The sequence below is a fragment of the Corvus cornix genome, chromosome 11 (genome assembly GCF_000738735.6).
Source record: "Corvus cornix cornix isolate S_Up_H32 chromosome 11, ASM73873v5, whole genome shotgun sequence".
Classification (NCBI taxonomy): Eukaryota; Metazoa; Chordata; class Aves; order Passeriformes; family Corvidae; genus Corvus; species Corvus cornix.
This window is the reverse complement of record NC_046341.1, coordinates 10,422,116-10,435,008: the sequence shown is the minus strand read 5'-3', so window position 1 is coordinate 10,435,008 and position 12,893 is coordinate 10,422,116.

The window sequence follows — 12,893 nt, the reverse complement described above, 5'->3', positions numbered from 1 at the left end:
CAGCTTAGGCCTCAGCTCCATTTGAGCATTAGGGAAACTATAGTAACCGATAATCTGCCTGTTCCTGAATAGAAACTATGTACCTTGTCACACAAGAGCCTGAGGATCACCATTCGGGACAAGTTCCTTTACAGGCCCTTGGCTTTCTTCGATGGGGCCCGGCCTGTCCTACTGAAAAGGTGTCAAAACCCTTCGCCTTTTTGCGTCGGGGGATCTGTGTTAATGTTAATTTATATTTAACAAATGGGATATTGTCCCTCAGAATGTATCAGTATTTGATGATCTATTACAAATGTTTTCATCAAGTCATAAATGTGGGCCCTTGACAAAAGGCGAAAGGTCTCTGAAGGGAGCAGGACGGTGGCGGGAAAAGCAGGGACCTGTTGCACTGTGTCTCTGTGTGTGTTTTTCGGTGCGGACCCAGCCCCATGCAGGTGGTGACAGCACATCTCCCACCCGCCCCACCACCCCATGCTGGGCACCGAGGCCAAGTGACGCGTCCAAACTCAGCAGTAAAGTGAGCAGCAAAGCCTCCTCCCAGGCCTGAGTGTGCTGAAATCCAACGCTGTCTCCATCAGCAAGTTGCAGAGAGAACTTTGTTAGTTGTTGGTTTTATTCATGTATGTATTTTGTAGTGATCTGATCTCCCATTTAATGAGCCTCCCCCCAGGCATGGGGAAAACCTTATCACCAGTCCCGTTTTTCACTCACTCAATCTCTAATCCGGCACTGCACTGTCTTGTTATTAGCAGGAAAAACAACAACAACAACTATGTATATCATGTAGATCAGAGCCAGGAAAGAAAGGAACAAATGTCAAGGGTTTGAAGAAGCAATTCCAGCCCAGCTTCATTTCATCTCTGTCATTTTCTCCTGACTGTCACGCAACAGCTGCCTGCTAACACATTTCCCTCCACAAAAAAAAAAAGACATTTCTGCTTTCTTTATAATAGTTTAATATTAATAGGGAGGGGAGCTAAATTGTTGACACTGCAACCAAAATACTGTGCTGCAAACCGAAGTATTTGGTATGAAACTCAAGACCTTCTGCATTAAGCTCTCTCACAGTGACCTGACATAAACTGGCAACTGGCAGCCGTCTGCTTTTGGCAGCTTGGCATATTTGGTCATTTATTGGGTGCATGTGAAGATCAAATGGGTTAAGATTCTTCTCCTTAAACAGCAGGGAAAAGAACATCAAAAAGGTGTAAATTTCATTTCCCCAGTTTTGATTAAGTCAAGCATGAAATGAAATGTAATACTCTCAAGTGGCAAGGGTTTATACTATTGATGTTGTTACTTCTGCTTCACAAAGCCCAATCAGCCGACAGCGAGTTGAACAAGCTAACAGAGTTTCAGGGTGGCCAGATGGAGGGTTTTTACTATGGTTGAAAAGACAGCTTAGTGCTTGCCTCTTCAAGCCAAGTCAATGCCAACTGTGTGAAATCCTGGCAATTCTACCCCTTCTTTTTTTTTTTTCCCCTCGTCTCAGTGCTGGTGGCTAGCACCATACAGACCTGAAAAAAAAAACAAACCCTTAAGCAAAACAAGGCATTGAATTAATATTTTTTGTCAGAAACATTGTTTATCTTCCCCCCAAAGTGCAGAGATTTCTGAATTCCTGATGCAAACCAATCTCACTACAGTATACAAGCAAAAGGCAAAATCTATCGCAGTTAAATGTTATCTGAAAGGAGGCCTTTGAAAAATTTTGGTAGTTTCTCTGAGATTAAAGTCATAATGATACTTGTTTTCAATAGTGTGGTGAAGCAAAAATCTACTCGTGCTTTGAAAATAGATGAAGATTTAAACTGTACCTTGTTCATCCATTAAGGGAAACGAGAGTTAATTCAGAACGCTGTGAGATGCACATTGAGAAAGTCTTTAGATCTAGATACAAAAGTAACAGGTCTTAAATTGAGTGTGGTCTTACGTCGTTAGGAAATTTGTCCTTTTTTTATAGGTGCTTTTTCAGGCCCCTTGTTCCCACTACATTCTCAAATTTAATGCCCTTGCCACTATACAGCTGGACTAGAATAGAGTGGCTTTAGTAAAGACTTAATAGAATCTTTAATGCTTCTAACAATCCACTCCCATTGAACTGCATTAAGTAGATATTATGGAAGGACAAAGAGCTAAATAGCTCAACATCAACCTCATTAGGCATGCAGGCAGGCCTTGAACCATTTTATGGGCAAGCCTATTGTGAGTACACTCACCAGGTTAGCTTTAAATTGCAAATGATACCCTGAAAAGGGAAGAGAAGTTTTGGAGAATGGCCTCACAGAAAGAAAATCATTTTAGGCTATAAGAAAATGAAAGGCATTGTTAAAATTGCTCTGACCGTAGCAAATGAAATACATCATGGACTTGAGAGGCTGAATGCTACACTTGAGGGTTTTTTGTTGGCTTTTTTTTTTGTCCGTTTAGGAATGTGGTGTACAGCAGAATATAAACAATATACAATATGTAAAACTTAATAAGGGTGCTTCAACATACTATCCTTTGTCTGAAGTTAAACAAATGATAAGAGTACAATAATTAAGTGGAAGCAGAAAGACAAAAAACATACCATTTGAATAAAAGGCAAAGTACAAAGAATGTTATTTATTGAAACTTTCCAGCAGTGCACTGCTTAATCAATCACTTCATTTAGTCTTAGCACTTCTGTGTTCAAAATTTTATATTAAAAAAAAAAGTCTCTCAAGAATTGTTTGCAACTGCAAAGTGCTTTAACAACTGACATTATGATGCTGCAAGTCTGGGAACATATTCCCAAGCAGAGCCCTTCTCTGTCACCTTAGTGGATGAATAATTGTGCCTTTGCATATTCCTTGTCATAAATGGCAGGAATGAAGGGACCCTAAGGACCGCACTGGCAGGATTGGTGCTGTACAAGCAGAGTAAATTAAAACGAGGATTAGAGCAAGTATGATTGGGGATGACAAGCAGGGCAGTTGTTGCCACACAATGTGCCTTTTTGCCCATATGGTCTGTACCAAGCTTACGCAGCACAAACCCTCTAACATGGATGCTTATTAAAGCATTCCTTCTTGACCAGGACATAAAGTCCTTAAAGCTTCATGTCATTGGAGAAAAACAGTGTTTCTTTCACAACTTGGGTAGCAGCCTCAAGCACTATTATTTATGAAGTTCTACATGCAACTGCCCTATCTTTACTTTTCCTTAGATTAATACACAAAAAAGCCCCTAAATGTGAAAAATTGAGGTTACAATCTGCAGTTATAATTATGCATTGTATAGGTTATTAAATGTGATAGTGAATTAACTGACAACTGTATTTCAAATAAAAATCAGACACATGAGGTATTTCAAACCTTCCTCCCAAAGTATGGATTTGCAGTGTACACAGACTATGGGTGATTTTTAAGTACGTTTAAGTGGATAATGAAGGCACATAAGATTCATGCTAGGAAAATATTTGAGTGATCATATATGCAATATTATGAGCAAAATAGAAGAGTTTGGCAAATTTCTTACAGCTTACAAAAGCAGAATAGAGCAATTTTCTTTCTAAATTTTTGTGTTGTCTCACATGACATACCTAATTTTCTGTGCCTTATTTCCCACACTGGTAAAATTGAAATAATTACACATTATATTGCCCATACAATTATGCCAAAAGCATATACAAGTTAGTATTTCTTTTTGCTGTTTATTTCCCTTTTGCTCAGGGATCATACCACTGGTCCTTATTTACAGAAGGATATCTAGATTCCACAAATACCCATGAATAATTTTAAGTCTCTGAGAAGAGTTCTGCCTATAGCAAGATACTATGATGCTTTCTCAGTGCTGCAATTAGGTACCCAGACAGTGGTGAGAAAACAGAGATATAAGACATTTTATTTAAATTTTGTTCCTCTGTGGTCCATAACACAGCTCTATCTGACCTGAACACAACATCAGATTTAGGATGTTCCTTTCAGCTTGATCTTTTTCTCAGCCAGAACAGCCAGTTCTACAGTAGTAACGAACTTAGGGAATCTCTTCCATGGAGTAGCATGCAAAACATGGCATTAAACAGCAATCAGCAAAAACACTGGCAGGTAGAACTTTACAGGCACCTTCAGGAATCATCCAAGAGTTCCTGCTAAACTAGACAGAGGATTCTTATAGAAATCTGGAGGCCTTTTGGTGAGAGTCTCACAATCTGAAACAGGACCTGGTAAATTATCCTTTATGATTTTAGCTCCTCCAAAACTTGTGCCACCAGCATAGAAAACATTTATTAAAACATGTTATTTCTTGCTATTACTCCTACTTTTGGACCTCTGGAGTACTGGAATTGTTTCTCAAAGCCAAGCCCTCCTTGTGCTTTGTAGACTCAATAAAATGAGTATGAAAACATTCGCTGCTGTTAGTGAATTGTAAGAGCCAACAATTCCCACTGCAGTAAATCTTGGCTGCTGAAGAGCAGCCCAAGCTCCATGGATACACTACAACTCCCTCCTTTAGCAGGTGGGCAACTCTGAACTTTCGTTAACAAAGAGTCCCCAATATGCCAATTTTATTGCAACAGTTCCTAGATCCTACATATACACACATTTTTAATGCAGAACTTTAAGCTGTCAAAGAACAAGCTGAAAGATGTAGAAGTGATATGGGCTGCTCACCTCCTTGGTTATATGAGTCCTTCCTATCTTTAACTTACAAGCATCTTAGACTAGGTCTCTTCCCTGAAAGAATCCACAGATTTTTTCTTTTCTGCACATTTTCTCTTGGCATGTAACTACTACCACAAATGCTGCAGAGAATCACAATAATCTTAATTTCCCTTGGCACCTAAAAATCATAGGCAGATATGCTAGAAATCTTCTACATTTAACAGATGCTACTACATTTACCTCATCTTCGTGTCCTAAAATCCTTGAACTATTATCTTTTTTATTTTCAAAGCTGTTTGACTTAGACTATTCTCCATGAACCTCACATTGAATTCAAAATGATTAGGGCTTCAGAAGAAAGCAGACAGTAAACTCAGACTTGGCCAGCCATTATTTGGATGGATATATTCATATTTATTAGGATGTCCAGAGGCCTTTTGTTTCATGCCTAGATTTTGTTAGACACCGAAACAAATTAGAAAATACAAAGTACACCCTTTTATGGGTACAAGGGACATTTGCACCAATAACCATGAACATATTTCATATCTTTGTTTCATCTACTCTGCAGTAGTATTTGGGCATTAATCTGCAGGAGCATGGCTACAGGAAAGAGTGGCCCAGTAACTAAAGTATCGAGCCTAAGATTTGGGAAGCCAAATTTAAATCCCTATTCTATGAAAATATCTTGATCACTTAGGTCAAGATACTCAAATGTAGTTAGAAAACATACTCCTGTTAAGCTTCTAACTCTCAATGAAAATAAGTAAGAATTCTAATTTTTTGTAAGAAATGTATTAAGCACCTAAAAATCTTTGAGGATCAGGACTTGAGTCTCTCTGTGTTCCAGTTCCGTGACTGTCAAACAAAGATGACTGCATTGCCCTGCTAGGCAGGGATATTCTGTATCTGCCCTACAATCTTGGAAATGCTCACGGTTATAGATACAGGAACCAGATATGAACTGTAAATATGAAAATTTTAAAGAAACATGGGTTAGTATAATTCTATTCCTATATTAATATGGTTTAAAGGGAAACAGCTTTTTAAAAATGCCATGTTGAAGGCATATTTTTTTCATACTTGAGAGATCTGCCTTTTGGAAGCTTGAAATTTTTTTCAAAAACTCTGTAAACACTGGTATGATCATTATTTTAAGCATAATTTTAAAAATTCCTTCTAATATTCTTGAAAGTTCTTTTAGAAAGAAAAGGAATAAACTGATTTGAACTAGAATATTTCAGACAGCTACTCAGGCTTTCAAAATGTGTACAGTTTCCTGTATATCTGTTCATATAAGGAATTTTTGACTAGCCATGAAAAGAGAGTCAATGAAGTGAATGTGAAGGACTTCTTATTTCACTCTTCTCACTTAAATTCTAGATTGAGGCTACAAAATTAAATCAAACGATTACACACTCAAGGATATTTCATATGAAGTGACTTCTGCTCAGTCTGATCTAATCTATACTGAAATGTAAAACAATCAGTCTCTCAGAACTTTAAAGTATCACGAGCTTCATTGACTTCATATTACTTAACACTTTAAATGTATTTGAGGATAGGCCAGGAGAAATTCCATGAAAGGAGGACATCAGGCTTAATGGCAAGGTGATATCACAGAACAAAACTTTGAAGTAATTATTACTGCTCTGATTTTAATTTCCCCCTGCACTCTCCCTCTCATCCCTCAAGATTAAATAACATTTTTCAGCAGGCTTCACACCATGTGTAATACATTTCAGACCTGTTGAGTAGATATCCTGAAATTCTTACACCTCCTGATGTCACCATTCCTCTGAAAACATGTGAACTATGTGTGACTAGACAAAGCACTGCCCCACTCCTGCAAAGGCATGCCTAGGTATGCAGTTAACTTGATGCACTGCAAATTGTCCCATAAATCTGAGTGTGCCTCTTAAGTGTTTGTGGGCTTGGAGCCTAAATGAACATCCACATACAACTTCCACTTCATTAGGACTGAGTTTAGGTGGGTGACGACTGCCAACTGGCTTCCCCCAGGGTCCACCTAGAGACAGAGCACAGATCCCCAAATACCTCTTTTTCATTTAATTAGTAAAGCTTTCATGTGATATTTTGACGGAATTGTTCCACCTGTCCTAACAGTTACAAAACACGTATTTCCATCACTTCGCTTTTCAGCACCTCCATTGACTTAAAACAAACCTTGAGCAATGATAAGACTTAAGATAAGGGAAAAGACAGAAGACAGCTTGAACACTTTTTTTTTTTTTTTGGAGGAAGAGATAATTAACTGCAGTGTTCAATGATCTTTTCCAAAACTAAACAGAAATAAGAAAATTAAAAACTTTTACTGAAACAGCTATTTACATTTTTAAAGTAAAATAAATATGACATAATATATCAATCAGCAGCTTATTTGTTTCAATGAGGACCAAATGAAACGGAAGATTAGTTTCTCAGTGGAAGAGAAGGTAGCTCCTATCATTATTAAAAGATAAACATGTAGGTACTGAGAAAACTAATTAAATTTTGTTGAGTAATCAGGAAGTCCCTCATGAATATCCTCTGGGGTAAGCCCTAATGTGAAGAGATCTCAATTTTGTGGTTAAATAATTTGAAGAGATTAATTAGTAAAGAATAAGCATTAAAGACAATCATGAGAAGATAAAGGTAACAATTTTTTTTACATTTACTAGTTTTATAGCTCTACCTGATGAAAAATCTTTCATTTTAAAGTGACTGTTAACAAGATAGTTGTCTGAATTATTTTTAAGTATTTAATTTATTAGCTATACGGTAGAAATAAAAAACATTCTGAGATGAAAACTTAACTTTAAACCAGATTTGCATAAAGGATTAGGCTCTTTCCAGTTCAGAACTACTTTTCAATCTCAAAGTGGGAGAACTGATCCTTATCCTGAATTTCTTTTTGTTCCTTTGGAAGTTCAGTTTAATCCAGCTTTCTTAATTTTCACCTTCTCCCTAAACCTTCTAGGCTTGTTACATGATAGCTAAGGATCATTATCCACCCAAGCTGAGGGGGTTTTCCCTTCATTAATTTCTGTAAGAAGATTACCAGTGCTTGTTTGTTGTTGTTTAAGCAAATGATTTCCCTAAGCAATTTGTTTTTCCAACTGGTTTACACTTTAATGCCCTTGATTGAATTTCAAACAAGAGATCAACTTGACCAACCAATTCTGTTTAGGAGGAGTGAAAAAAAAAAAAAAAAAAAAAGGAAGAACTTCGTGTGAACTATGTAAGCAAGAAGAGTGCTTAAAAACGTGCTCAACCATTCAGTCAGAAATGCATCATAATTAGCATCTCATTCAGGATTTGTTTAGTTTTTAAAGTCAAGGTGACTTTCTTGAAGACAAAATTCTCTAATTACAACTGAAACGCGTGTGTCGCACCTAATAGAGGTTTTTACCCATTTAGTCCTACATATATCCTCCCCTGCTTCCCCCTGCCCCAAACCTGTCTTCATTGGAAAGGTGCCAGGATTTTTTGTACTTTTGGAAAGGGATAGGTGAAGCAAACAGCATGAAGATTGGACATTTACTGTTTGCAGTTTGAATAACATTGTTACTCAAACGGTTATTTTTAAATTATGCAATCAAGAGACTTGACTGTGATTTAGTTTCACTTTAGCTTTTAGGCAATGAATGCAGTATTTAAGCACTCTGAGCCTCTCAGTGAACTTTGTATATAAATTTGTACAAACAGACAAGCTAAGCAGTAAGAGATATCATCCTTGATTAACATATTCCTGAGTAATTATCTTGATTTAGATGATATTATATTATTATATAATTCCTACCTGGGCTAAGCAGCCACCTCAATAAAAAACAGACCATTAGTCAAATTTAACTCCATCAATCCCACTAACAGTTTGATGATGCCTGTCCCCTAGGTCAAGTTGTGAAATCCATAGTCGTGTATTGAAGTTTTTTTATTTGTGGGATTGGAATGTACTTCCAAGCAAAGCTGGCAGAATCCGACTATTTCTACAGGTGAGCACCACTCCTATACCCTGACTACAGTGTGACTTGTCAACCAGTTTCTCTCTCCTGTTCCCCTTACCAGGAGCTCCATTTGTTCTACTGCTAGACCAATTGAACAGATACCCCTGCTGCTTAGAGAGAGAAAGCTGCTTTTATACAAACTGCACCAGAAGAAAACACATAAAATCAACAACAGCAAAAACCCAAAAGAGCAACCAAAACATGACAATCAAGAAATGAAAAAACAAAATAGCCAAAAAATCAATATAACTTGATTCTTAAGATGGAAATTCCACTTGTGGCCTTAGAAGCTTGCAGAACCCCCAACAGCAGCGTTGCCTTTACCCAGACTGCTTCACACCTAAAAAAGTGCCAAGCATTACACAGAGATGCAGCTGCAGTTTTTTTCCTGACAGCACAAAGGGATTACAACCCACAAATGCTTAGGGAAGAAATGAACAACTCTATAAATACTGGATTTTAATGGAATGGGTATACTGCACCAGCTACAATGGTGAAAGAAAAAAAGTGTAAATGTGAGTACTGGTCACTGTAATATTACAAAAACAAACAAACACAGGAAATAAAATTATTAATAGTAAGTGTTCTAAACCGACAAGTGAAACCTATTGTTAATATCCAACAAAGGAGCTCAGGGCTGTGCACCCTAAGCAAGGCTCATGGTTGCAATTCTCCTCTGTGATGACCTTACACACTGGCTACTTTACATTCCACTGAGGTCTGTGCCAGCTAAGTACCTTGGAAACTTTGAGATATGACCTAATATAAATTAACTGTTATGAGGTCATATTAAAACAGGAAGCCCATCTATTTTAACTTCGCTAGCAACAAACAGCACAAGTAGATTGAACCATGTCAAGCTATCAGCATGCTGTGGAAACTCTCACTGATGTAGATGTTATATTGCATGAGATTCCCTTTCCTTGCCTTTTTTTTTTTTAAATAAAGAGTATCACAGTATTTCTGACTTTGGTGTCAAAAGGTAGATCAATAAACAGGTAATCATTAGTTAAAACCCAGGATACTCAATCGTGAGCATAAGTTATTGATTTGACATTTATCCTGCCACAAGTGTCTTCTTGTTAAGTGTTTCAATAATCTAATTTTGAAATTTTTTTATTCTTTGAGATCCCTGGATTCTGACAGACCCTTATATATATTCAGGAACTTGTAACAATGCCACACTAACATAACCAGGAGATGAATGATAGCAGTTCTGATTTTGGGAGCTGGAGATAAAATTATATGAGCCTATTTCTAAAGCAAATAGACTTTAGAAACAATGAATTTCTGCATATCAAAATTCAGCACTAAAATAGCTAAAAGAAACAGTGTAATCCATTCTAATAAGTGTATTCTAATTAACCTACTTTGAAAATTGCATTCAAACCATGTATATGTAAATATTTGCAACTGATATATAAACAGTGCCTATATGGCATGAAAAAATTAATCTTAGTTTAGGAACAGGATACACCAACAAATTTAATTTCATGATGACACATAACATTCTAACAAAGGCATGTTGTCACTTAAAATAATATCCACATTTTAATATATCTTTTCCCAATCTCACCTCCTACTGTCAACACCATCAATTTCAGCAGTGCTCCTTCCCCTCTTTCAACATCAAAATGCGGTCCTTCCAGTATCATTATTATCAACCTGAGCAAACTAAATGTGAAAAGGTGCCACTAATAGGACAGCTTTTGACATCACATCTTGAACCAGAATAAGCAAACAGGCAAGTCAAATCTTTAGGGTCAAGCTTTGAAGTCAATTTTCTGACCCAGGAAATCATGTTCTGTGACAGTGATGACAAACGGTGAACACATGCCTTGTATAAATATGTCTATGAATGTTGCCTTACAAACATTCACAGTCACCATCTCACTGGAGCCAACTATGAAAAGAAAAATGGGAAGTTTACATTTTGAACATCCACTGTTTGACACGCTGCTTTAACAAGAAAAAAAATCCAACTTTAAAATTGCTTTATTTTCTTAAGTAGAGTTAAAAATGTAATAAAAAAGCACATACATACACCTAATTTTCAATTAACCTTTGACATCTAAACATCCAGAGAGCAGCATAATGTATACAGTGCAAATGTTTTGCTATTTGGACTCCTATGCCTAAAGCACTCTCTAGCAAAGCTTTCTAGGCACAGCACTAAAAAGTCATTGTTTATTGATTTCAAAATCTAACAGACTAATTATATATTTGTAGATGACTTGACAGATTTACAAAACTGCTATATGATTTTATAATGGAACATGCTCATGTTAATCTCCATCTATGGAGATAGCTTGAGGGGGCTGACCTTTATCTCATATTTAAAACACAAGCAATAACTGAAATTCATTTTCAATTTATTTTCCAATCATATAAAAGGAGGGGGAAAAGATTACTTTATTGAATCTTTTTAGCTGGTAAAAGGTTGGAGACACACAGTCTTGATGCCTTCCAAGGAGCTACAGGGATGGTCTATAGGGAACAGACTTAATCGAATAAACTAATCTTTGCTGTGGAGATTAAGTAGATGGCTACAGCAGTAGAGTAACAGCAGAATGCAAAGTATCAGCAGCACCATCAGCTGCTTTAAAGGTGCTGTAGGCAGTAGGAAAGCTTCCCTGTTGGGTCCACCCTACTGATCCTGCAAATTTGGTAAACTTCATGGAAATTTAATAATGCTGCTGCATTGTGTTTGCCTGCTGAGCAAACAGCCTGGTGCTGCAAGGCACATATGTGATAATTTACAAGGGGTTTTTGGAAGATACAGTAACTGCTGCTATTCAAGCCTTGGGCCTTTAAGCTGAAGAGAGCATATACAGTGTACATCCTCAAGGTAAATAGTATCTAGAGGTAAGGATGCGTTTGAAAGCAGTTCCTGACAGTTGGTAAAGTGCCTTACTTTGTAAGCACATCTTTTCAAACAGGCTTTGATTCCCTATGCCAATACACACATGAAGAGCTGAATTAGTCTAGGCTAGAATCTGTCATGATATATGACTAACATATTTCTGCACTTTTATGTTAGCTTAAACAAAAATCGAGTCATTTTGTTGGGTTTCTTGTTCGCCCTGTCTCTTCCATTTAGCACTCTGAGTTGGAAATCCTGACTAATTATGGACTACACATTTCTGAGGAAATGGCAGAGATGGTACCCTTTCCCTGCAGAAAGGATATTTTTATTATGGTTTAGAAGCAATCCAAAACACACACGCTGCTTCTGCGCTTTCGGCCGGGCAATGAAAAGGGAAGCAAATCAGAGCAGGAATGATCCAGGTTTCAATGTATACAATGAACTTATTTAATAAGAATAAAAAGAAACATTTCAAAAACAATTATTGCTGCCTTTGGATCCTGGAACTTGAAAGAAAACCGCAGCCGCGTAGCTCATTCCAGCCGCTCACAGTTCACAGGGTAAGCAGCACTCGTCAATATGAATCAGCTGTGAAATGCAGGGCTGTGCTTGGACTTCAGTTTAAATTGGCCATCCCTGCAATATTGTTATTACAGTTAATAAAAACTGTTGCCTAACACTTTGACCACAGACCAGCGGAGCCGAGGCGGGGTGGGGCTGGGGAAAGGGTACGTGTCAGGGGCCAACACTTAATGTGAAAAGTATTTGAGGGAAGTTAGCTCTATAGGTTACTTCTGGAGGTGTCAGTCTTTCTTGAATATTGATTCCCTATGTGACAGAAAATGTGAAAGAGATATTAAATGAATTTCAAGTATGCTTCAATAGCAGTTTAGAAATAATAAGCAACTACTGAGGGGAAAAGCTTTCTTCCTCTTTGTCAACAAGATATGGGCTATCAAAGGGCAAATAATATATCAGAAAAGCAAAAACATTCACTTTGGTTTTTTCCCTTTTTCATTGAGGCCAGGAACCAGCATTATTCTTATGACTCTTATGATTTCCTCTGTCTTGCTTAACTCTCTCCCATCCTAAGTCTCTTTTATAACAATCAGATTATTTTTGACTATATATGGAGGATTATAATAATGATTAGCATTATAATGTATTACAGTTATAGCACACACCTGTGTGCAGGAAGGCTGCAGTACCTGCAGGGCAAAGATCACAGTAGGGCCTTTAATACAGGTGACCAACATGCAGCAGCATTTCTCTTGTGTTTTAGGCTCCCTGTGCAGTCTGAAGTGGGGCCACCAAGAGTGAAGAGAGCCAAATGCTGCCATCAACCTTCCCCTCTCTGCATGTTGAGCAGCTACCTGGACACAAATGGAGATC